At 39.9% G+C, this 24,542-nt stretch overlaps 1 long non-coding RNA gene across 2 annotated transcripts in view; it reads right to left on the bottom strand.

Annotated features, from left to right (window-relative positions):
• The window catches only part of LOC109461181 (uncharacterized), a 362,773-nt gene that overhangs the window by 39,265 nt on the left and 298,966 nt on the right, over positions 1-24,542 (bottom strand). For both annotated transcript variants that reach the window (XR_012489737.1, XR_012489736.1), the window contains 2 exons: positions 10,908-11,138; positions 8,468-8,605 (listed from right to left, as the gene is read on the bottom strand). This is a non-coding gene — a long non-coding RNA (uncharacterized LOC109461181). The remainder of the gene's footprint in view (positions 1-8,467; positions 8,606-10,907; positions 11,139-24,542) is intronic.

The raw sequence follows: 24,542 nt of genomic DNA, 5'->3' as shown, positions 1-24,542 counted from the left end.
TTCAAGCTTTGGCCCTGGTCTCTGGAACCCCCACCCTCACCCCCACCCCCACACCTTAGTTAACTAGTTGCCACCAGGTAATTCCCATGAGGAGGAGAAAAGTAGGCATACAACTTTAAATGAGATTGGAGCACAAGTCGCCCTCCCACCCTGAACTTGCTCTGAACCACTTGACTGGAGCACCTCCTGTCCAGGCTGGATACACTGCCTGCTGCAAATCCCTCTTGTTGTTTTTATCTGAACTTTGTGTCTGATTCCATATCATCACCCCCCAGGATATTTCTACCCGGGTTGAAAACACACATTCTCTTCCAGGCATCTGCTTCACGTTTCCTGGATGGCCCTGTAATGTGTTTGTTTAGCTCACTTCGCATTAGACTATAGATTTTGCAGTGGCCTTTTGAACACCAGCCTCAGGATGTTTGTTTTTGTAAGTTTTTGTCTTATCTCACTTCCTCTAAAAAAGCCTTACTTTTCACAGCTTGGCTGAAGCCTGAATAAGCCACTCTCAGAGCCCTGCCTCCTCCACATCTTGCCAATGTGTGAGGCCAAATTATTTGCAGTTTGAAAATCATAACCATTCTGCGTTGCAGCATTTCATCAAATGGCCAGGAGAGCTTTCCAAGGACATGGATAAGAGTACAGTCAACTTCATGAGCAATAATCTGTCTCCTTTCTCTTCTTTCCTCCTTCCTTTTCCCTCCTATTTCCCCCATCACCCTCCTCCCTACACACTAGAGCATGGAACTGGGATGAAGTGCAGTGATTTTCAAATGCAAGGGAAGCACCTGGGGAACTTGTTAAAATGCAAATTCCCAGACCACATCCTCAGAGATTGAGACTCACAACAGCTGGGTGAGCCTGGGGACTCTGTCTTTTTAACAAACACCCCATACCACCACCATCTCGATCATTTTGATGAAAGACTTTGTAGATCTGAACATAAATAAACCCCATTAAAATGGTTAAAGTCCTATATTCAAACATCTCAGATCTCGCTTTGAATCCTTGTTCAGCCATTGCCTGGTTGGGTAAACTTCTGAACCCCAGTTTACCTCAGAGGTGGATAAAATAAAAGGTTGTGTGAGAATTCAAGGGGCTTAGCACAAAGTGAAAGTTCAAAAAATAGTAGCTCTTATTTTTCAGTTGTTGTGTTCTAAAGAAACACAAAAGAAATGAAAATGGTAGCAAACTGAATCTTATTGATAGTCTTTTTTCTATGAAAAGAAAGTGGTCCGAGTCTACGTCAAACTAAAGGCGAAACTAGGACCAAAATATGAAAGACAGAAAGCAAGTGCAGAGCTCCTTTATTTCCAATGATCTACATACAGTTCATAGCTTCCTTAGGCCCATCTTCACTCAGCATCCTTCAGGAGGTTTCTTGAATTCTCTTCCTCAGGGAGGTTGACCTTCCTGACCCTTAGTTTAAATCTACAGCTCTGGTTACTTCCTGTTGGTGTGTTTATTACGCGCTATGTTTAATTGCTAGTTTGATGTCTGCCTTTCTGCTAGACTGAGATCCACTAAGAGATGGGACTTAGTAGCCTTATTGCCTCTAGGAGGTTCCTAGTATGAACCGATATATATCGTTTGCGGAAATAAATAAATATAAGATTTTTTAAATAAATAAAAGCTTTTCAACTATGAAATAGAATGTCTTGGGGGTACTTACTTGCCTGCCATGGCAGGTCCATTCAAGTGGACCACGTGGATATATCGCTAAGGAAATCCCTGCAGAGAACTTGGTGACCAGTTGGCCAAACCTGTTTTCCAGAGCACCTCAAGGAAATCTTGGGTAATTTCTCGAAAAAAGACGAAGTTCATAACAAAGGCTCTCTTTTGCCATTTGCAAGGAGTTAGACAAATCGCACAAGGAAACGTCAGATGACAACATCCATTTTAATTAGGTCTCCGTGAAACACCTGAAGGTACCATTTAAATGATGCACCCTGGCAGTCCCCAGGACCTCCAGATGATGAAGGGGGAATTAGTGAGGTAGAGACAGAATTATTTTATTTGCCCATCTACTCCCAGCTTTGCTGCATTAAAATTTTTTTTCATTTCTCATATGGAGAAGTTTTAGCTTGGCATTAGTATTCCCACAAAGGAAAGGTGATTCACCAGCTGAATGAACTAAGCACTCTACCAGACTTAGAAAAAGTTGGAAAAACAGCAAAAATCACACATTATTTCAAGTCTGGGAAAGCTGAGCTAATATTTTTTTTCTCCATTGTCTTCCATTTTCTGGCCAAAAATAGAAAGCCACTTTTATATTCTTTTAAATGTGTTTCTTAGGGGAAAAGACACTTTCCAAGTGGAAGCAGGAACAGAGGATAAATGCTAAGTTCTATTTCTTTTGGCATATTGACTTCATTTGAATTTTGCTCACATGGCTGGAGTTTCCATTACTGCAAAATAAAAGGCTACCTGGAAACTTAGCAAAAGTGAAGCAAGAAGGCAACATAATTCTTAGCCATGGTCTTAATCAATTTACTCCTTGTTACAACTTAACTAAACTCTACAGCACAATCCCTCTGTCTGAATATTTACATTGCATTATTTGAAAAGAAAATCAAGAGTGCCATATAGAACAACAGTTTTATGTGACGAACATCTGAATGTAACTAGATAAATTATGGTTTTGTTTTCATTTATTTAGCAAAGCTATGGAAATGCCATTTTTAAGGTATTTCTACACATTCCTCTATTCATTATTTTCTTATGGGGAAGAAAATGCATTGAAAACAAAGACAAAGTGTATTCTCTGGCAAGTATAATATTAACAGTTTCAGCGGCAGACTACCTGCCTTCTGGGAGGTCATTCTGCAAAGGCTGTGGACTCAGTCTGGTTCATGAAAGCCCCCGATACTTGTTAGTTTGAGCTTTATTGGGTTTATCACTTGCCATAAATGCAAGAAAAAGCCAGTGTGGGGACAACCATATCATCAGATAGAAAGGATTGAGACATTCTGTGGAGAAAAACCCATTCTATACCATATAGTCAATGAAATCTGTGCAAAAGGAAAGCATATCATCTCTCTCCTGTGTGGATAAAGCAGCAAGAGAAGGATTCCTTTACTGAAGCAATTTCCAAAGTGCATTCCTTAGATGATATTCCATGGTCAAAAAGGTTTTGCACAATAACTCCATACTATTTCTACTTTTGGAGAGTCACAATGCATTTTAGCTAATTAAAGACCCTAAGAATCTCTAAAACCATATATACCCTAACTTAGTTTCCCTAAATTTATTTGATCTCTATTTTACAGCATACCTGTTAATAATAACTAGACTTTCATTGAAAAATAGTACCTCAATCCCCAAACCCCTCTCTTACCCCTACTCCCTAGCTCTTCTTTTTTTCAGACTTTATTTAATGCATGGATGATCTATAGTAACTCCAACACTTTCCAATCTTTTATATATCGTGACACCCATAGACAAATAGAAAACAAATTATAGTAGTTGTGGGACACACATGTACGTAATTAATTATTAATATATTTTCTCCACTAATGTTTTTTGACTATCTTTACCTGCCATAAAATATTCTGTGAGTTCTTCTACTCTCTAAATTTATGAAGCACTGGCCCAGACAGGAGGCCCCAGCCCCAAGAGCTGGAGGGTCCAGTAGCCTGGAGAAACCACTGCACCACAGCTTACCACTTGGGAGTTCCACTCTAACAAGTACGCACAAGTGAACCCACCCCAGCATTGGGAATATTTGTGTATACACTATTTGTATACTGACTGTGGAGTCTTCTCTACTCGCCCCTTGTTTAGTATCTTCAGGTGCCTACTTGGTGTAAAGTCAGATACGAGCCAGTGCAATGACTGGTGCCCTTTGTTTCACTGCCCACCCCTCCCCAAACATTTTACGGGGAGCTGCTGCTATATCATCCGAATGACTACCCTCATTTCCTGTGTTAGGTACACTTCATTTTTCCTGTCTTGGTTTCTGTAAAAGGCAGCAGCCCAGATGGAGAACTGAAGGATGATCTATCAACTCACTTCACAACATTTGGAGGATTTCTACTTCCTTTCAATTAGGAGCAGGCTGTTCCCAGAGGATACCCTGATCCCCCACTGTCCTACTGGCTTCCAAAGCAAACAGCCAGAATTTGATTTCATTATCAGAGGTAGGACTCTGGGGAAAAGGTAACCAGGTAGAAAAGAGGTAACTGGCAGGGAAAAGTTATCTTTAAATAGACTGGTATGAGTCCGAGTGTTTTCCAGATACACCTATTAGCTAACACCACATTTCTTACTCCCATTTCGAGATCTCTAGGTCCTTTTTTTGCTTATTGTTTCCCAATAGAATACATTGTCTCCTTTTTAAAAAAGATTTTTATTAAAAAATATAGCTGACATACAGTATTATATTAGTTTCAAGGGTACACCATAGTTATTCAATACTTATATGCTTAAAGAAGTGAACACGATGATAAGCCCAGCAACCAACTGCCACCGTACCACACTATCACAGTATCATTGATTATACTTCCCATGCTGTTCATTACATCCCCATGACTTATTTGTTTTATACCTGGAAATTTGGACCTCTTATTCCCCTTCACCATTCACCCCCCTTTATAAATTTATCAATTACAGGTGACATTCAATATTATTTTATATTAGCTTCAGGTGTACAGCATAATGGTTAGACATTTATATAACTTAAGAAGTGATCCCCCTGACTAGTCTAGTACCCACCTGGCACTATACATAGTTATTACCATATTGTTGACTATATTCTCTATGCTTTACTTTACATCCCTATGACTATTTTGTAACTATCAATTTTGACTTTTTAATCCCTTCACATTTCCCCCTGCCCCCCAAACCTCTCCCATCTATCACCCCAACAAATCTAGTACCCATCTGATATCATACATAGTTATTACAATATTACTAATTATATTCCTTGTGCTATACCCCACATCCTCATGACTACTGTGTAACAACCAATCTGTACTGCTTAATCCTTTCACCTCTTTCACCCACACCCCATCCTCCCAGCTGGCAACCATCAAAATGTTTTCTGTATCTATGAGTTTGTTTCTGTTTTGTTTGTTAATTTTGTTCATAGGTTCCACATATAAGTGAAATCACATTGCATCTGTCTTTCTCTGTCTGACATACTCCACTCAGCACAATACCTTCCAGGTCCATCCATGCCACTGCAGATGGCAAGAACCCATTCCCTTCCCTGGCTGAATAATATTCCATTGTATATATGTACCACCTCCTCTTTATCCATCACTCCATCGACAGACACCCAGGTTGCCTCCACATGTTGGCCATTGTAAACAATGCTGCAATGAACACATGGATGCACATGTCCCCTCGAAGTAGCCTTTTGGGTTTCTTTGGATAAATACCCTGACGTGGGATTGATTACTGGGTCCTTCTTTGTCTTTTGTTATAGCCTTTGTTGTAAAGTCTATTTTGTCTGGTATAAGTATTGCTACCAGAGCTTTTGTTTCATTTCCATTTTCATGAAATATCTTTTCCCCATCCCTTTACTTTCAGTCTCTGTAAGGGTCTTGTTTTCTTATCCATTTAGCCACCCTATCATTTGATTGGAACATTTAATCCATTTACATTTAAAGTAATTGTTAATAGATATGTAGCTATTGCCATTTTATTCACAATCCTGATTTTTTTTTTTTTTTTCCCTAAAAGAAGTCCCTCTAACATTCCTTGTAATACTGCCTCAGTGGTGATGAACTCGTTTAGCTTTTTCTTATCTGGGAAGCTCTTTATCTGTCCTTCAATTCTAAATGATAGTCTTGCTGGCTAGAGTAGTCTTGGTTGTAGGTCCCGCTTTTCATCACTTTAAATACTTCCTGTCACTCCCTTCTGGCCTGCAAAGTTTCTGTTGAGAAATCATCTGACAGTCTTATGGGAGCTCCCTTATAAGTTACTAGTTGTCTTTCTCTTGCTGCTTTTAGGATTGTCTCTTTGTCTTTAACTTTTGTCATTTTAATTATAATGTGTCTAGGTGTTTGCCTGTTTGGGTTCATCCTGTTTTAGACTCTGTGCTTCCTGGTCTTGCATATCTATTTCCTTCATTAGATTAAGATAGTTTTAAGTCATTATTTCTTTAAATAGGTTCTCAGTTTCTTGCTTTCTCTATTCTGCTTCTGACACCCCTATGATGCGAATGTTGTTATGCTTGATGTTGTCCCAGAGGTCTCTTAAACTATCCTCACTTTTTTTTTTTTTTAATTCCTTTTTTCTTTTTGCTGTTCCAATTGGGTGTTTTCTCCTACTTTATCTGAATTGCTGATTCAGTCCTCTGCTTCATCTAGTCTGCTGGTGATTCTTTCTAGTGCATTCTACATTTCAGTAATTGTATTCTTCACTTCTGACTGGTTCTTTTTTATGGTTTCTATGTCCCTTTTAATGCTTTCTGTCTCTCTGTTGAAGTTCTCACTACATTCCTTGAGCATCCTTATAACCAGTATTTTGAACTCTGTTTCTGGTAGGTTGCTTGCCTCTATCTTGTTTAGTTCTTTTTCCGGAGTTTTCTCCTGTTCTTTCACTTGGGACATATTTCATTGTTTCTTCACTTCAGCCACCTCCCTGTGTTTGTTTCTATGTATTAGGTAGATCTGCTATGTCTCCCAGTCTTGATTGGGTGGTGTTATGTAGTAGATGTTCTTTAGGGCCCAGTGGCACAATCTGCCTGGCCACCTGAGCTGAGTGCTCCAGGAGTGTCTCTTGTGTGTGCCCTTCTGTTATATTTGAGCCTTGATTGCTGTTGGCATATCAGTGAGTGGGATTGACCCTTACTTAGGCTGACTGGCTGTGGGGTTTGGCCACATCCATAGCTTATGGACAGTTGTGCAGGGGGCTTGCCTTACTGAGTAGTATTCACCCCAGGGGGCTCTGGTGCCTGATGAAACCACCCTTTATGGGTCTAATTGGGCTATGCTCTGCTATGGTCTGAAGCCATCCTCCAAGTATGTTGGTTCTGGAGCCTCTTAGGTGGGGCTCCAATGCAGGCCCTGGTCAACTACTGCTTATGACTGGCTGAAGGCTATCTGGTAGGGATACAAAGTGATCCACAGTTGTTTTCTGCCTGTGCTAACCCTGGGGGCATGTGGGAGAGACTACACTGTGAACCAAGGATGGCTGCCACCAGTACCAGGCCTGGAGTAACTCCGTGAAAAGCCAAGACACCTGGAGGCCTGTTGCCATCAGCCAGCTTCCTTAAGGTTCAGCCACTGATAAAGCCTTGCGTGGTATGAGTTAGGTGAGGTGGAGTCTCAGGGAGTCACTAGAGTGGGAAGAGTTGTGGTCATCAGGTTGATGTAGACTCTGGTTTGGTGCCAGTGTTGAGTCTGGGGCCACTCAGCGTAAGTCTCAGAGCATATCAAGGCCAGTTGCTGCCTGCCTACGGCCCGTGGACTCTGATAATTTTCTAAAAGAGTGCAATGTGGGATGGGCTGGCTGCTGGTACAGCAAGTGCCTCCAGTGGTGGGTGAATAAGGTAGGAGAGTGTCCCAGCTGAGTGAGTAGGAAGGAGCAGCAAAGTTCACCAGGCCAATCAAAATCAGACTTGGCCAAAGGGGGCAGGCTCAACATAAGAGAGATGGTACCTTCTTGCCAGCTGCATGGGAGAAGTACCCCTCACTACGAAAATGCCAACTGTCCTCCAGTCCTTCCCCTGTAGGCACACCCCTCAGTCAGCCCTCCATGTGTCTCTGAGGCCCTCTGAGTCACCGTCCCTCTGCTGGAGCCCAGGGTGAGTACCTGCGAGTGAATGAGTCTTTGCATGGGCCATTTAACAGGATGTCTGGGTTTCCTGAACCTTTCCATCTCACCCAAATGCTCAGAATTCCTACTGTTTTTCACAGCCAGATGTTGTGGGGGTTCCTCTTCCTGGCAACAGTACTACAAGCTGTGGAATCTGGTGTGGGGGGATGGGGTTCCCTCACTCTTCTGGGGGAACCACTGTAGCTGAAATATCCCTCCTGATTCTCCACTACCATAGGGAGGTTTGGGGCTTGTTCTGTGTCTCTGCGCCTCGTAGAAGTCTCAGTGTGGCTTCTTCTTTATATTTTTAGTTATAGGACTTCTGTTCAGCTAGACTTCAGATGGTTCTCCAGGTTTATTGTTTTATAATTTAGCTGTAATTTTAGTGTGTTCATGGAAGGACACAGGCACCGTGTTTATCTACTCTGCTATCTTGGATCTCTCTTATTTTCTCCCTTTTAGTCTCTTAAAAAGTAATCTATATTTCTCAGAATTGAAATTATACAAATGAACAAAACAAACAAAAATCACTCATAAAACCACCATCCAAATAGAATCATAATTAACATTATACTGTGTTTCTCCCAATCTTTTTCCTTGCATAAATATTTTTAGTGTATTTTAAAACATCAGAATATCTGTACATAATGTATTAGAAACATCTTTTCCAACCTTACTACACAGCTCATTTGTCTTTACATACCATGAAATATTCTGTGATATCATTTCTGGAGGTGATGTGAACTCCCCTTCTGTGGTTCCATGTGTGATGATACATATGTTTGATCCATTCCTTCATGTCATCCAACGTAGTGGTTCAATGTTGCAGGTTGTTTTCTTCCTATTATAAATAGTGTTATGGTTTAACCTGACACCTAAACCTTGGCACAGACACCTTTGACTTTGTACCATTTTTGCTTCATTTCTGGTGAAATACAAGACAGCCAAACAAACAAACAAAAACCCAAGTAGACAAAACAAAGCATAAAACATTTTTACAGTTAGCTGAATAAAAATGAACAACCATTGCATAACAATATAAATGTGCTTAATGCAACAGTACTGTACATTTAAAAATAGTTAAAATGGTAAATATTGTTATGTATATTTTTATCACAATAAAAAAAACATTTCTTTAGCTTAATATATGTTTATGAAATTTATCCTTGTAGTTTGTTCATTTACATTGTTGAATCCATACCACTGAATGAATATACCTTAAATTATCCATTCTAGTAAAGATGGCATCTCAGATTTACACTACTACAAACAGTCTGCAATATTCCTATGGAACATGTGTACCCACTTCTCTAAGGTATATGCCCAAGACTGACATCACTGAGTCATGGAATAAGTATATACTTTAACTTGAGTAGATGAAGCCAAAATATGTGATTATATTATTTATGCCAAGTATGTATAAGGATTCCCAATGTTCTACATTCTCCCAACATTTCGTAGTATCAGAGTATAATTTTTTTGTCAATATAGTAGATATACAATAGTATTTCATTTTCATTTTTATTTGCATATGTCAGATTATTAATGAGGTTGAGTACTTGTTCATATATTTATTAGTCATTTGGATTTTCTCTTTTGTAAAGCAAAAGATGAGGCTTTTGCAGACACTTTTCTATTATAGTATTTATTTTTTCTTATTGTTTTGGAAGAGTTCTTTATGTCTTCTGAAAACAAACCCTTTGTTTGTTATATGTGTTTCTCCATTCTATAGCTTTTCTTTTCAATTCTTTAGTGGTGGTGTCTTTTGATAAGTTTTTTAAAATATAGTGAAATATACAAATTTTCCTTTAGTTCCCTGTATTTTGTTTAAGACACTTTTATCTACCATATGTTCATGAAAATATTCTTCTATTTATTTTCTAAGTTTTAAAGTTTATCCTCTCCTAGTTGGATCATAAGCTAATTAGAATTATTTTGTATATAATGCAAGGTAGAGGTATAATTTGTATCTTCTTTTTTAAAAAATATGGATACTCAATTGTCCTAGCAACATTTATTGAAATTTGGTCTTTCCTTACCAACTTTCAGGCTACCTTTGTCATGTAGCAAATGTCCATATTACATGCATGGGACTGTTTCTGGGCTCATTGTTTGGTTGCAGTGGTCTGTTTGCCTTTCCCTGAGCCACAGTTCATTCTAACATCATAGTTATCCCTGATCCTTGATCGGGCGCACCTCCCATAGTGTCATTCTTCTTAGTGCTTAGTCATCTTATCATCCTTTGCAATTCCACATACATTTTGGATTATCAGCTTGTCATATTGTTGAAAAATTGGGGGATTTGATTGGGGTGATTTTGGAGGCGAATTTATATCTTTACGATACTGAGGCTCTCAATCTATGACCATCTATTTAGGTTCTCTTTAATGTCCATTAATAATATTTTATAATTTACTCAGTAGAAGTCTTCAATTTTGTTAGATTTATTCTTGCATATCTTTAATGCTATTCTGAATGCTAGCTTTTAAAAATTTTCATTTTTGGTTTGCTAGTGTATAGTAATATGATTGATTTTTTTATAGTGATATTATATCTAGAAAATATATTTAATTCTCTTATTGATCCAAATAACATACTGTGGTTTCTTTGGGGTTATATATGTCATATCATTTTTAAGTGACAAATTTGTTTTTTCCTTTCTAATCCTTATGCTTTTGGTTTCTTAGTCTTACCTCACTGTGCTGACTGAAACCTTCAGTGTAATTATGACTAGAAGTGGTAATAGTACACATCTTTATATTTTTCTTGATCTCAAAATGGGGATGCACTTTTAAGTATAATGACTGCTGTTTGTTTTGTTATCTCCTTTATCATGTTAAGGGATTTGGGTCCTTTTTATTCTTTTTTATCATGAATAATACAGAATTTTTTTCAAATGCTTTTTCTGCATTTCTGTATATTTTGTGATAATTTATTAATTTCTCTTTTAATGTCTGTTATCTATTCTTTTATAGCAAGCCATAACAATATTTAGTGGATTAAAAGAATTACCATTTTATTATCTCTTACACGTCTGTGAGTTGAAAGGGCTGAGCAAGGTGGTTCTTTTGCCCTCTGGTTTCAGTGAGCTCATGCAGTTGCAGTGAGATTGTGTTTGAGGCTGGAGTCATTTCAAAGCTCACCTTTGGTGTTAGAAGGTCCCAAATGGCTCATTACATGTCTGGCACCTTGGTGAAAATAGCTGAAGTCACGCTGCAGCTGTGATGCTGAGAGGCTAGGCTCTCTTCCTGTTGTCTCTGGACCTCTTTCTTTCTCTGTGGCCTCCACAAGATTTCTCCAGCTGGGTAGCTGACTTCTTACAGGGTGGCCCAAAGTACCAAGCAGGAGCTCTCAGGCCTTCTTGTGGCATATTCCTGGAATGGGCACAGCATTGTTTCTGTTCGTTGGTTAATGTAATTCACAGGCCAGCCAGCCCAGATTCAGTGACAGGGAGACTACACAAGCATAGAGGCCAAGAGGCATCTTTAGAGACCAGCTGCCACAATATATTAATGTGGTGAATTACGTCAATTAGATTTTCTAATCTCTGCTAGCTTTACGTATTGGAGATAAACCCAACTTGGTCATAATTAATTATTTTCAAATCTAATGTATTACTTGCTTAGCTTGTCTCACTTCTATTTTTTCCTAATAATACATGAGATGAAAAATTGTGGGTCATCCTTGCCCTTAAAAAGAAACTGATAATACTCTCATATGAAAATAGTTGAGGTTCCAAGTTCTCTCCTCTGCTAATGTATGTCCTGAGATGAAATGTCTTTCTTTTCATTGAGAGGATGAGACACTGAGACAATTTCATTTCTTCTAGTTTGGCAAGCATCAGAACCTGAGTAGCCATGATTTCAGTCGGTGACTCATTGGCACATTGGCATATCCTGTTCCCTGCTGATGGTGCCACCTTTTACACTAAAGCATTCAGAACATCTTGCGTTGACAGTGAGATGAATCTCCTTGGCTGCCCCTTCTAGTATGCGACCTCACAATGATTGCATTGGAAGGATTATGACAGCAACTTCCCACAGCCCTACAGTACCCAACAAATGTAGGGTGACTCATGCATCTGACAGGGAAGTTAATGTTTCTTTTCAGGGCTTATATGGGTTACTCTTTCCCTGTGTTCCCTTACATTTGCTGATCTTACTTTACAATAAGTTTCTGAAAAGATTGGAGGATATCACTATAAAGTGATTAGGATGGCATTTAGTTACTAGTATAGTGGATGCTATTTGAAAGATTATAACTTAATATGTACTAGATTTTGTGTGTGTGTGAATGTGTGTGTGTGTGTGTGTGTGTGTGTGTGTGTGTGTGATATTCTGGTGGACAAAACAGCCACTAATTTATCAACATCCTGCCCATTGAGAGGTGAATCTGTGACTCTTCCCCTTAAATCTGGGTGAGCTCTAGAACTGCTTTGAGCTGGAAGATGTGGATGAAGTGATGCTGTGACTGTTTTCAGCCCCAGGTCTTAATAGACTGTTAACTTCTACTTCCTGTCTCTTGGAATACTCCTTCAGGGAGAAGCCAGCTGCCATATACAAAGTCCAAAAATCTTGAGACTGTACTGCCATGCCACAAGGAAGCCATAAGGGAACAGAAAGATCTGACTAGCTCCCATTCAACTATACTGGCCATGTTGGTCCGAGCACCAGACATTGTAGGTGATGGATCTATCAGGTGATCAGCTTCAAATGACATCCTTTGATACAAACTAACATGGAGTTTATAGGAGATGAAATCAGCCCATCTATAAATACAGATGAGTTCAGTTTGGGTTGTATTGTGTTTGAAGTGCTGTGGGACATCCTGATAGAGATATTCATAGAATGCAGATGTTTAAAGTTTAGGATGAATGAATTGGAGTGAAGGTGTAGACCTGAAAATCTTGAGTGTGTGCATTATTGGTTTTTGACACCATTGGATATGGCCCACTTCTTTTGGTGGTAGTTGTTCACTGGCAGGGGTCACACCTTTTGGTGAGTTGAAGAGAATTGGACCTATGAGGAAAAGGGACAATGTGTGCCATACAGCTTGAATGAAACTTTCTCCCAGGCAATTCTAATACTTGTCCCCAAAGAACAGTATCAAATCTGCCCCCTCTCTTGCCAAAAACTAAACTAAAATGAAAACCATTATGTTACAATATAGGCCATTGTTCATATGATTATTATGGTCTTTCATGTAGATATTTTCTCACTTTTATAGTTATTGATCAAATTATCTCTTCCTCTCTCTTTTTTATGGCCTATAAACACCTACACCATCTGGTTCTTGGCTACCACTATGATCTCATTTCCTTTAATTTTACGCCTCACTCACTTTGCTCCCGCCACTTTGACTTTTTTTTTTTTTTTAATCTGTCCTTTCAATTTACCAAGCACATTCTCAATTGAGGGCATTTGTACTTATTATTCCTTCCACTTAAGATTTTATTTCTCAGATCTTCCTGGAGTTCTGTCCTTCCCCAAATTCAGATGTCAACCCAGATGTCACCTTCTCAGAGAGTCTATGCCTGCCTACTACACAGACTATTTAATTTCTTTATAGTACCTATTAATACCTCACATAAAAAAAATCCATTTTTTTGTAATACTATTAGCTTCATAAGGACAGGATTTTTGAATATCTAATTCCCAGCTCCATATGAGTACATAGTAGATTTTCAATAAATAACTGTTGAATAAAGAATGAATGGTCATCTGGACACAGAGAAGTGGACAGAGAGGTCCTGTGTGAGCTAGTCTTCCAGGACTCTGTTTCCAGTGCTCCCAAATCTTATACACTGGTCAATGGGTCTCAACCTCAACTGCACATTGCAATCATCTAGGGTCCCACTGAAGCATGAGTTCAATTTCCAGAAATTCTGTCATAATTTGTTGGGGTGTGGTCTAGGCGTCAAGTTTTTTCACAGCTCCCTAGGGGAGTATTATGAGTACCCACCTGAGAATGACTTATTAGGTGTTACTACAACAGAAGTAATCTTTTCCTGAGTTTCTTGTGACTTCTTTGTTTAGTAAACTCTGAGACTCTCTCTACAACCAACCAGCATTAAAGATATTCTCCAAAATACTTGGTCTAAAGAAAGATCTGGACTGCTCATGTTTACCTTAAGGATCAAATTCCCATTCACTGGTGGGAACATTTTGGTTTGTAAGAAAAGATACATGGAGCTAGGGATGGCATATAAGCCAAATTCAGTATTTTCCACAGTTGTGTCTTTCTTGATCATTTCATATTAAAGTAGAATAGGAAAGTAACTTAACAGTCCCCCTGGGAACTGGATAGGATTTTGACATTTTGAAGGTCACTTCTATGCCCCAAGGGAAGCGTATAGGAAAACGGAGCCAGGTTTATTCCCTAAGCCCATCTTTTGGGTAACATGGGGAAGGTACCAATGGCATTGATGGGCGCTATGTAGCATGAGGTTGGTTGAAAAATAATTAAAGCAGCAAAAGCCTCTTTTCAAAGGAAATAAAACTGTAATCTCAATTCCTAAAACTGATCAAAGTGGAGCAGCTCTGTTTGAAGTAGAGTTTGTAGCCTGGAGGCCAGCTCAGTCCAGGCTGCCTCACACAATCCCCCCCCCCAGATGGTTCTGGAGGACTGAAGCCTAGGGCTCTGCCAAATTTAACTTGAAAAACATTCCTCCAGATGATGCTTTTTGGAGTAGCAATTATAGATCTCTCCTGATTGAGAAAATGTACCACAAGATAAATTAAACTAATCAGAAATAGGTGAGGGTGTACTGTGGTTTCTTTCGTATCAAGATTGAGCATGGTATCAAGATTAACTGGATTGGCCCCTTCCTAGGAAAGCTTTAGTATACACGAGCTTGACCCAGGGACCTTGGAAACACGTAGGTTCTGATTCAGTGGATCTTGGGACTCACGATCTGCATTTATGATAAGCTCCCAAGTGCTGCCAATGCTTTGAATACCAGGGTTTCAAATCACAATTTGTATATCAACACCCCCCACACACACTCCAGGAGACTTATTAAAAATGCAGATCTTGGGGCTCTATCCTGGATGCAACCCTCTGGTTGTGGGTCTGGAAGTCTTTCTTTTTAACAAGCTCCCTAGCTTTTTCTGATGTTTGCAAATTTGAGAACTATGCTCTAGCATGTTTGTCTATATATCTTACCCTTCCAGACCCAGGAAGACAGTTTGAGAGTCAACAAATGCCAGGGCTGAAGGAAGGTTTGGAGATCACCCAGCCTAACCTTACTCTTTTATTAATTAGAGCTCCCAAAGGGCAAACAGCTCTGCCAGGTGCCCATCACCAGCTGGCAGCAGAGCAGAGCAAACACCAGAACAGAAATATCGGACTTGCTAACCCTCAGCTTCCCCCAGAATACCCTGCACCTTCTTTGTCCTTACGTCTCTGTCTGTGCTGCTTCCTGAGACCAGAGACCAGGCCTCTCTTGTCTTCTGCTGTGTTCCCAGAGCAGTGCCTGGCACGGGGAATGTGCTTAGTAACTCTGACCGTTGTGTATTCCTGCTATGCTTCTGCCTAATCAATGATCTTCAAATTCTCTTACTAAATATTTTCAAGTTATAAAAATGAAAATTGATGTTCCCAGATGAAATACCAACATTCTCATAAGAGTCGGAATACAGTAGGCATCCAGAGCTGGGCTTTGGGGAGTAGAGGGGATGGCCCTAGAGTTTAGCTCTGACTCCAATATTTACTAAGTGTGAGATTGTGAGATTTTGCTCAACTGCTCTGAGCCTCAGTTTCCTTATCTGTAAATTGGAGACATCAATACATGTACCGTATGTCCTGGGGTTTCATGAATATTGAATTGGTCAGTGCATGTGACATGTTTAACATGGTACCTGGTACATAACATGTGCTAAATCCAGTGATAGCTCTCCAGGTTACCAAAGCCAGAGAATGAGTCCATCAGTCACTCCAGAAGCCACAGCAGCAGAATCCTTTGATAACTGCCAAGAATTGGAAATGGATCATTTCTGAAATGAGCTTGTGTAAATTACATATGAGTAGATTTTAGGTCTGGAGTGAAAAAACTTGAGTTTGCTCAACTTCTCAGGAGAACCTTTCTACAGCATAAGGTGTGTCCTTCCCTTTTATAATAACGTGGTTACAGACATACCGAGGAATCAAGAGTTACTAAGCACACTCCCAACAGACAAGACGGCAAAAGGATTGGGTGGGCTGAACTCTCCCCTGGGATTCTCTCTGCAAGGTCCAAATATTGACTAACCAGCTCAGAGTTTGCTGCAGATATGTGGTGCAACAGCTTTGAGCAATGTGTTTCAATCTTTATCCAGAGAGTGTAGGAAATATATTTTTAGCTTGATTACTAAATGGAGAAACGTGCGTTTGAAATGCATGCCTCAGGAGTTCACTAGGGAAACAAGACTCAGTGTTTATTACTATCAGGAAGTGTGTTTTCTTCATATATTCCAGGTTTTCAGAATACTTTTGATTTTCAAGCATTCTGCTCTGTTCTATGAATAAAATTCTACTTGTCTGAGCAGATATGCTGATTTTAGGGGGCCGTGGTTGGGAAAATATGACCATGATGGACTAGAGCAATATAGAGATCATATCAAGATACCTAGTGTTGGAGGAAAATGCACTTTATATTAAAAGTGGGTTTGACTTCCCCTTGGCCTCAGTAATGAGTCAGACTTTTTTCAGTTGCAAGTGATGGAAACTAACTGAAACCAGTGGAGGCAAACAGGGAATTCCCTGGCTCTTGTAACTGAAAATTCCAGCGGCTTCATGGCTGGATGGATGCAGATTCTCAGTCAGTGACCTAAGGAGGTCAGTGATCTCCTCACTCTCATACCTCTGTGTTGCTTTTATTCTCAAGCAGGCTCCCCATTTGGGTAGCTGGGCTCATATCCTGCCAGCTTGACATCCACACAGAAAACGATTTTCCAAAGTGTTTAAGCAAAAGCTCTGAAAATTCCCTCTGGCTGGACCTGGGTCACTTGTCCCTCCCACGTTCATCCTTCAAGAGACTGGTCTCAGCATCACCTGACCTGCATAGACTAGAAGACTCCCCAAAGGAAACAGAGACATTGATATCAACAGAGGAGGGCATGGACCCTGGGCAGGGAAATGCAGTGAATATCCTTACGTTCTCTTCCTCTGACTCAGGATTCTGTTTCCCATTACTGCTTTATGCCCAGGTTTCCTAGAAGACAATTCTTCCACACACTATTATCAGCTACCCACAAGAGATTTGAGTCTTGCCCACAAATGATGTTCCTTTGGCCACCATTTACTTTTTCGGAACCACATGAACCTCAGCGACATCTCAGTTCTAGCTGTTGACTGTCTCTCCCCATGTGATTAAGTGTCATTTGGAGATTTTCTCTTTGTCACACTGGCTCCATTTTGCCTCCTTAATATCCATAAGTTTGTCACTTAAGTCTCGCAATCCTCTTATAACTGTAGAAGGAAGGGCAATGCCCATCGTTGCAGGCAGCCAGGAAGAGCTTGTTCTAGGATTGCCTGGGAAACATTCTCTGGCAAAGTATAGAATGGACCCACAGTACATCTGAGTTCACCAGAGCAGTTCACCAGAATGATTTGCTTGAATCCCATCTGCAAATTGCACTTAAAGAGCTAATTGTATATGAGTTTACAAATGAGAATCACTACCCTTGTGTGGAGCAATTTGCTTTATTAAATGAGAAATGACATGGTATGTGATATGCTTAGCACGTTCAAATTCACAGTTATACAGATAGTGGAGAACCTCCCAGACTGACCACTGCTCAGTGGATAGCGGAATGTCACAAGGTTTGGAAAGATCCTCAGACACCAAAACGGGGACATTTTAATGATGTATATTTTCTTCAGCACGGTGCCTCAGAACCTTCTATCGGGTTTATTTTTTAAAATTAACATTTATTGACTGCTTGCTAAGTGTCAGGTACTGGAAAGAACCCATCCACTCCTCCAAATACCCTATAGGGAAGGGACTGTTATTCCCATTTTTCAGTTATGGAAACTGAGGAACTGTGAGATTAACTGGTTTTTGGTGACATAGCTGGACCATGATGGAATTTCAGGACATTGGACCCCAGGTCCCAAGCTTTAATATGCTACATAGGTCTGATGCGGTGATCAGTTTGGATATTTAGAAATTATCCACTGCTACCTCCTATTTTTTATAATTTTATTTTTTAGCACATTTTTAGGTTCACAGTAAAATTGAGAGAAAGGTACAGAAATTTTTTCATGTATCCCCCCCAACACAAACACACACACACACACACACACACACACACACACGCATAGCCTTTCCTCACCAGACTGGTACAGTTGCCACAACTGATGAACCTACATTGACAAATCATTATTACCCAGAGTCCATAGTTCACGTTACGGTTCACCATTGGCGTTGTACGTTCCAGGGTTTGGTCAAAAGTATCTGTCATGATGCTATCACACAGGGTATTTTCACTAAAAATCCCCTAAATGCTCTCTTCTCCATCTATTCATCTCTACCCACTGCATCCCCCAACTCTAACAGCCACTGAAATGTTTGCTTTTCCAGAATGTCATAGAGATGGAGCCATATAGTATGTAGCCTTTTCAAATAGGCTTCTTTCACTTAATAATACATATTTAAGCTCCCTCCAAATCTTTTTATGGCTTGAGAGCTCATTTCTTTTTAGTACTGAATAATATTCCATTGTCTGGATGTATCACAGTTTATTATCCATCACCTACTGAAGGTGTCTTGGTTGCTTCCAAGTTTTGGCGATTGTGAGTAAAGCTGCTAGCAGCACCCATGTGCAGGTTTCTGTGTGGACATAAGTTTTTAACTCCTTTGGGTAAATACCAAGGAGTGTGATTGCTAGATCATATGGGAAAGAGTATGTTTAGTTTTGTGAGAAAGCACAATGTATCTTCCAAAGTGGCCGTACGATTTTGCATTTCCACCAGCAATAATGAGAGTTCCTGTTGTTCCACACCCTCACCAGCATTTGGGGTTGTCAGAGTCCAGATTTTGGCCATTCTAATAGGTGTGCTAACCTGCTGTTTTTAAAATATGACTGTTCATTAAATATCTTTGTATGCTTTCTACGTGCTAGATATTAGATGCATGCAATGCTTTAAGAATTTTTGAGAAATGACTCCCAGATAGCACCTGAAATGAAAAGCAACAATAACTAAAAACTATTGACTGATTACTAAGTGCCATGCCTTGTGTTAAACGTTTTACCTGTTTTCATCCTCTCATTTATTTAATCCTCATGCAAACTTCCAGAGTTAGATACCATCCCTGTATTAGAATAAGGAAACCAAGGCCTTGAGAAGACACTTGCTTACGGCCATCCAATAAGTAAGTGACAGCACTAAGAACTAAGCACAGGTAGTTTGGCTCCATAACCTTTGCTTTTGACCTCTGGGTCACACCACACAGCATGCCATGCCACCCCAGTCCTGCCAGTCACTGGCCAGAACCAATGAAGCCCCATGGGAACCCTATCCATTTTAAACTCAGTGTTCCTCAATTATCATGCAATAGTGTTTTCCCTTTTATTTTTATAGGCCATCACCTAATACAACTTTAAATGGTAGGTATTTCATTTTTAAGTTCACTTGCAAAGCACAAAAGTTTTGAAGAGTGAGATTTTGTCACTGAGGAATATGACAGAATGCTACATTGTCGGTTCATTCAACAGATTTCCTAAGAGGCTGTTGGTGCCAGGCTGTGTGCTAGGCATTGAGATGTGTGGTAAGACACAGACAGCTCCAAATGAATGCACACAGTTTGGTGATATGAACACAGACACGTGTAGGGCAGTGTTTTGAGTTTTGAAGTAGAGGGTATACCAACATGCCAAGGGACCTAGTCTGAGCTATCCACGACTGCCAGTAAATTGGGTCTTCTCTAGCAGGTAGTGGAAGACTTGTTCTCTAATCAAAGGGATCAGGTTTTGCAAAGTTGCGTACTTAGTGAAGAAACCTTTGGTTACAAATTAAAAAAAGAAACCATAACAGAGGTTTAGATAAGTAGCGGGTTGACCAGCGGTTAACATCACTGGCTCAGTTGCTCCAGTGTTACCAGTCTCCTTCTGTCTGTCTACTCTGCCATCTTAGTTGTTGGCAGTTCATAGTCATGCATTTTCCTTCATTGTCACAAGATGGTTGCTGTGGCTCCCGACAACACTAAGGTGGGAAGTAGAGTGGGAGTGAAAAAGACTTTTCCTGTAGTGGCACTCCTTTTAGTAACAAAGGGAAAAGTTCTTTTCCAGAAGTCTCCCAGAACCCTTCCCTTTTCATCTCATTCTCCAGTATTGATCACATGATGACACATATCCAGAAAGGAAGACAGGACACAAGCAAGTATCCCGCTTTTTTCTAACTTCTTTAAGGCAAAATGTACAAAGGAGATAGAAATGGCTTTGCACTATCTAATCCATAGTTTTTGCCACAGTGTGAAAGAGTGTGACAGACATATTTGGAGCGTCCTTAACCACGTGACTAGGTATTGTGACCAATCATTTGTGACCACATAATCATTAATTGGCCAGTTTGTTGGAGTTAATCATATAGAATGGGGTCACATGTCGGAGGCTGGGGAATTCCTGCCCCCTTGCTCATGAGTTTTGAAAACTCTTCCCAGAGAAATTAATAGACTGAAAATTGGCTTATCTGTTTCCCCTAGAGTTGTAATAAGGCAAATCTTTTTCATAACCTAAGACTCGACAATATGTTCCAAAGTTAGCTTTCAGGACTTCCCTTCAGACTAGGTAGCGATGTCGGCTGAACTCCATACAGCTTTTAGTGCTTTTGTCAACGACAGCTTATGGGCTATGGACAGTGCTGGCTATGTAATTTGCAAATCTCAGTGCAAAATAAAAATGTAGGGCTCCTTGTTAAAAACAAATAAATAAGAATTTCAAGATGGCAGGAGCAAAGCACTAAACCAAGCGCAGGGCCCTGTACAATCGCCCAGATTACAAGTCTGCAAAGGCAGCTTTGACTGAGGGTGACTGGTTCGCTGCTGAACCCTACACTCAGAGGAAGCTGACTTCACACTTTTGAATAGGCCTGGTGTGTATTATAATGCTGCGACTGGTTTGCTTAATGATTTTAGAAACTTCTTTAGCCTTTCAGTTGATTCAGTTTCCTCCTCTATAAACGGATGGTAGTATCATCTCTTTTATGTATTATTGAAAGGAGTAAACTGAATGATGGATGTTATGTTCTTATCATAGTACATTCCTGGTATACACTATGCTACAACCTCAATGAAATGTAGCTATGACCTGTCAATTTTGCTTATTCAGAAACTCAGTTTTACCATGTTAGACAGAGGATATTAAACTCTGAGGATATCCCCTTGCACATTAAACTCACAAGAGAACGATCAACAAATCAGAATGTCCATTTTGTCAGACGTAAAGAATTCATTAGACTTGGAATGACATCTAACATCAGTTCTTATTCAGAATTCACTTTGGAAACAATATTAGTTCAGCAGGTTGCTTTTGAACACAAAATCAGTATTTTCCTCAGATGCTGTGTCCTGACGTTTCCAAGACCAAATAAATTGAAATCTTTGGATTTAGCCAAGCTTCCCTTTTTGTAGGACTTGTCAGAACCTTTAGCATATTTACAAGTTCTGTGAATTCACAAGGTGATTTCCAAAGTTACCCAAGCATACATTATTGAATCAATGTGGTGATTCACTTTAGTACACATTTAACATAACAGAGTAATGTTTTATATGGGGGCACAGGCATGTGTAAACTACTGTTAGCCTAACCAATAGGAAAAATTAGCATTCAAAGCACCCTCAGCAAGAATCTAACTTCAGGAGTAGTTACTCAGACTTTTTGGTTTCCACTACTGTAATTTACATGATAGATTTTGTCAATTTTCAAAAGGGAAATAGAAATGCTTTTTTATTGTTAAAATTAGTGGTGTTCAGATATGTTATGAGCCAGAATGATTGCATGGCCCCATCACCTTTCCAACCAGGGAAGCCAGTCACCCAACCTCTTTGGTCCTAAGGTCCTATACCACTGTTGTCTCTTGACAGTCCTACAGTTAGCTGGTCCAGAGGATTGGGGTCTCAGCTTGTCTTAGGCAGAGTGAACATTTTAAGCAAGGGTATATACCACACCCTAAACACAGACTGGGACTTCCCAGAGCTTAAAAGAACTATATGCATTTCCATTTTTTCATGCTTATTTGCTATTACACATATGTGTGTTTGGCAGAATTTGGTCTAAGGCTTGCTCACATTAGGACTTCTTATTTGTCAACAGGGATGTGAGGTGGAGGATACACCTGAAGGATGGAAATATATGAGAAAACAACCAAACCATTTTGCACAGCCAAATGTTCTTAGGGCATTCACCATGTACTGTGTTTCCCTGAAAATAAGATCTAGCCAGACAATCAGCTCTAATGCGTCTTTTGGAGCAAAAGTTAATAGAAGACCTGGTCTTATTTTACTATAATATAAGACTGGATGTAATATAATATAACATAATATAATATAATATAATATAATATAATATAATATAATGTAATACAATATAAGACCCGGTCTTCTATTAATTTTTCCCCAAAAAACGCATTAGAGCTGATTGTCTGGCTGGGTCTGATTTTTGGGGAAACAGGGTAGTGCTTTCCTTGTTGTACAGTTCATGAAACTAGTATTCTCAGGACACACTTTGGCAAAGTGTGGAGTTAACTCACAAGCAGGAAGCTAAATTTTTAGGCAATATTTCCATCAGTCTAGAGTAGACAAGGACAGTTGATCTAGTTCTTTTCTGTTTATATCTTCATTTCCTGATCTTTGATGTAATTTATAAGGAAAGTGTTAAAGAGGCATCACAATGAAATCTCATTTCATTTTGCGTTTAATGAACTGCTTTTACTTAAAAGAGTAAATTGAAGAAGTTTGGGGAAAATGAAAGACATGGTCACTCCACTTGCATACTGATAGCAGATATGTGGGTGAAAAATGAAGCATTTAGGCATCATCTTGGTGTTTCCCATGTTTAAATGCTTCCTATTTGTAGAGGGACATTTAAATGACTGACTGAAAATTTCACTTTCAGAAACATGACACTGTAAGATACATCCTAAGATAGAAAATCCTTTGTGGTGAGAAAATTCACTGCTTTTCTGTGCCATCTACAACCAGCACACATCTAGTAATCAAAAGGAGAGCTGCACGGAGTAAATACAGTAGTGGACTTCTGCCCAAATCCTTTTGAAAAAAGGAAGTGGAGCTGGTCTGCTCTTTGACACACAAAAGCACATTGCTTTGTAATGGATTCCACAAAAGAAGCAAAAGCCAAACAAAGCAACATCTTTTTGCTCTAACCTACGTGCAATGTAAGTGAGATTCCAAGTATGCAAATGGTGGGAGGAAAGAAATGCATGTACACTGCCCCGATTATTGGATATTGTTTACAACATGAGTAGTAATTGCCCACAATTTGGATGATTAATGTGCACCACTTCTTTTTCCCTTCTTCCTCTTCTTTAATATTTGGGGCTCAGTCTGATTTTTATCTACTATTTCTTTTGTCATTTCTTTTTCTGTATAAGTTGTTCCAAGAACTAGCTCCATCTTCCACAAGCCCAAGATATTGGGGTGAAATATAACTTCAGTTTTCTCCATCTGGGCCAGTTGTCTCTTTCTAGACATCAGTAGGACTTTCTCATGTCCATCATGAGTTCGGTTTTCAAAGGACACCTGGTTCCATCCATTGATTCTCCTGGTCTAGGTGCTAGTGGAATTGGTGCCATTTTACAGCAATTTCTTCAAAGTGGACACTCCAGAGTCTCAATTTGGAACCCTAAGGCTGCAAACCACAATACTCAGCCTTCCTCCACCCACGTACTCCACCCCCTTCATGCAGGCCTACTATGAGTGAGTTTGTCAGTCTCACCACCCCTCTTCACATTCAGACAGGGATCTTGTTTAATTTGTCCTGTGTCTCCCTCCACTCCTCCCCAGGACCTGGGCCAGTGTTCCATCCAAGTAGGCTCTAGATGTTTGTTGACTAGTTGAATACTTTCAGAGGACTGTTTAGGGTACTACTGACAAAACGGCTTTGCTGCAGCTGCACATGAAGGAGGAGGCTTGGTTCTACAGGCTGGAATGAAGTACAGTGTGAGGATTTTGGAAAACTGGGGGCGGAAGGCACTATGGAAAAAAGAAGTGCTGATGGGAATTTTGTGTTCTATCTTTGCAGTTAAATACATCAAGTCTGTATGAACCTCAAGGCGTTGAAAGCAACACCATCTCATAAAAGTCTTGGCCTGCACTGTCCAGTGTGGTAGTCAGTAGCCACATGTGGCCATTAAAATTAAATACAAATTAAACATTCAGTTCCTGAGTTACACTAGCCACAGTCCAGGTGCTCAGCAGCCACATGTCACTACTCACAGCTGTGGGGGACAGTGCAGATGTGGCACATTTCCATCATCTCAGAAAGCTCTGTTGGACAGACTGCTCTAGGAGATGATGACCTCTTCATTTGTTTCACTCCTTGTTCACTCTACAAATATTAACTGAGCACCTACCTTGGTCTTGGTGCCACACTGAGACGTCTGGGAAATGTTTAAGAGCACAGACTCTGGAACAGCCTGGTTCAGCTGCTCACTCACTGTGTAACCTTGGCCAAGGCACTTACCCCCCACCCCCGTGCTTTATTTTAACTAGCTGTAAAGTGAACATCATAAAATTATCTCATAGGGTTGTTGTGAGGATTAAATGAGTGTGTTTGCATGTG

The sequence above is a fragment of the Rhinolophus sinicus genome, linkage group LG10, assembly GCF_036562045.2.
Source record: "Rhinolophus sinicus isolate RSC01 linkage group LG10, ASM3656204v1, whole genome shotgun sequence".
In the NCBI taxonomy this organism is placed as follows: Eukaryota; Metazoa; Chordata; class Mammalia; order Chiroptera; family Rhinolophidae; genus Rhinolophus; species Rhinolophus sinicus.
Note: the sequence above shows the minus strand (reverse complement) of the source record. Positions and strands in the feature narration are given on the sequence as shown.